Genomic DNA, 3182 nt, shown 5'->3' on the forward strand with positions numbered 1-3182 from the left:
TATATCTCTCCAGGGACAAAAACTAACACTGGCTGCAGAGGGCACAGAGCACAGCAGTGTGAGAACACACCCCCACCAGAAATCTGATGAGTCCTGTTTGTCCCCGTCTCAATGCAGTTGCATGACGTGACAATTGTTGCTATGGGTATGTATGAACAACAGTCTCCAGCAGGGGGCCACTGGGGCGTAGGTGAAGAGTCGCAGGACTTATCAGGGCAGTGCTAGCACCCAGGTTCATTGCTGAGGTCTTAAAAATCAGGGTGCCCCATAATTATGTGTTACCCCTTTATTAAACTTGTAAAATGGCCGCTTAGACCGCTTTTTATGGTAGCTTACATACAGTGGCTGAGGTCTATGTGTAATAGATACAGCGGCTCCGCTCTTTGTATGGTAGATACCTCTATACTGACTGCTTAGATACAAAGGGTCAGCTCTGTGTATGGTAGATACCTCTCTAATGACTGCTTAGATACAGTGGCTAAGCTCTATGTATGGTATATACCTCTATAACGGCAGCTTAGATACAGCGGCTCAGCTCTATGTATTGGAGATACCTCTATCACGGCAGCTTAGATACAGCGGCTCAGCTCTATGTATGTTAGATAACTCTATCATGGCAGCTTAGATACAGCGGCTCAGCTCTATGTATGTTAGATAACTCTATCATGGCAGCTTAGATACAGCGGCTCAGCTCTATGTATGGTAGATACCTCTATAACAGCAGCTTAGATACAAAGGGTCAGCTCTGTGTATGGTAGATACATCTCTAATGACTGCTTAGATACAGTGGCTAAGCTCTATGTATGGTATATACCTCTATAACGGCAGCTTAGATACAGCGGCTCAGCTCTATGTATTGGAGATACCTCTATCACGGCAGCTTAGATACAGCGGCTCAGCTCTATGTATGTTAGATAACTCTATCATGGCAGCTTAGATACAGCGGCTCAGCTCTATGTATGGTAGATACCTCTATAACGGCAGCTTAGATACAGCGGCTGAGCTCTATGTATGGTAGATACCTCTATAACAGCAGCTTAGATACAGCGGCTCAGCTCTGTGTATGTTAGATACCTCTATAAAGGCAGCTTAGATGCAGTGGCTGAGCTCTATGTATGTTAGATACCTCTATAACGGCAGCTTAGATACAGCGGCTCAGCTCTATGTATGTTAGATACCTATATAACGGCAGCTTAGATACAGCGGCTGAGCTCTATGTATGGTAGATACCTCTATAACAGCAGCTTAGATATAGCGGCTCAGCTCTGTGTATGTTAGATACCTCTATAACGGCAGCTTAGATGCAGCGGCTGAGCTCTATGTATGTTAGATACCTCTATAACGGCAGCTTAGATACAGCGGCTGAGCTCTATGTATGTTAGATACCTCTATAACGGCAGCTTAGATACAGCGGCTGAGCTCTATGTATGTTAGATACCTCTATAACGGCAGCTTAGATACAGCGGCTGAGCTCTATGTATGTTAGATACCTCTATAACGGCAGCTTAGATACAGCGGCTGAGCTCTATGTATGTTAGATACCTCTATAACGGCAGCTTAGATACAGCGGCTGAGCTCTATGTATGGTAGATACCTCTATAACAGCAGCTTAGATACAGCGGCTCAGCTCTGTGTATGTTAGATACCTCTATAACGGCAGCTTAGATGCAGCGGCTGAGCTCTATGTATGTTAGATACCTCTATAACGGCAGCTTAGATACAGCGGCTGAGCTCTATGTATGTTAGATACCTCTATAACGGCAGCTTAGATACAGCGGCTGAGCTCTATGTATGTTAGATACCTCTATAACGGCAGCTTAGATACAGCGGCTGAGCTCTATGTATGTTAGATACCTCTATAACGGCAGCTTAGATACAGCGGCTCAGCTCTATGTATGTTAGATACCTATATAACGGCAGCTTAGATACAGCGGCTGAGCTCTATGTATGGTAGATACCTCTATAACGGCAGCTTAGATACAGCGGCTCAGCTCTGTGTATGTTAGATACCTCTATAACGGCAGCTTAGATGCAGCGGCTGAGCTCTATGTATGTTAGATACCTCTATAACGGCAGCTTAGATACAGCGGCTGAGCTCTATGTATGTTAGATACCTCTATAACGGCAGCTTAGATACAGCGGCTGAGCTCTATGTATGTTAGATACCTCTATAACGGCAGCTTAGATACAGCGGCTGAGCTCTATGTATGTTAGATACCTCTATAACGGCAGCTTAGATACAGCGGCTGAGCTCTATGTATGTTAGATACCTCTATAACGGCAGCTTAGATACAGCGGCTGAGCTCTATGTATGTTAGATACCTCTATAACGGCAGCTTAGATGCAGCGGCTGAGCTCTATGTATGTTAGATACCTCTATAACGGCAGCTTAGATGCAGCGGCTGAGCTCTATGTATGTTAGATACCTCTATAACGGCAGCTTAGATACAGCGGCTGAGCTCTATGTATGTTAGATACCTCTATAACGGCAGCTTAGATACAGCGGCTGAGCTCTATGTATGTTAGATACCTCTATAACGGCAGCTTAGATACAGCGGCTGAGCTCTATGTATGTTAGATACCTCTATAACGGCAGCTTAGATACAGCGGCTGAGCTCTATGTATGTTAGATACCTCTATAACGGCAGCTTAGATGCAGCGGCTGAGCTCTATGTATGTTAGATACCTCTATAACGGCAGCTTAGATACAGCGGCTGAGCTCTATGTATGTTTGATACCTCTATAACGGCAGCTTAGATACAGCGGCTGAGCTCTATGTATGTTAGATACCTCTATAACGGCAGCTTAGATACAGCAGCTCTGCTATATGTATGTTAGATACCTCTATAACGGCAGCTTAGATACAGCGGCTGAGCTCTATGTATGTTAGATACCTCTATAACGGCAGCTTAGATGCAGCGGCTGAGCTCTATGTATGTTAGATACCTCTATAACGGCAGCTTAGATACAGCGGCTGAGCTCTATGTATGTTTGATACCTCTATAACGGCAGCTTAGATACAGCGGCTGAGCTCTATGTATGTTAGATACCTCTATAATGACACTTATAATTTCGCTGTCTAACACTTGGCACCTATGTTAGGCTTCCATGCGTCAGCTGCATGCTTGGCAGGGGGAGAGTAAAGGAGGAGCATGGGTAGACCTTAAAAATCCTCAGGGAGG

Source organism: Engystomops pustulosus, chromosome 9, assembly GCF_040894005.1.
Source record: "Engystomops pustulosus chromosome 9, aEngPut4.maternal, whole genome shotgun sequence".
Lineage (NCBI taxonomy): Eukaryota > Metazoa > Chordata > Amphibia > Anura > Leptodactylidae > Engystomops > Engystomops pustulosus.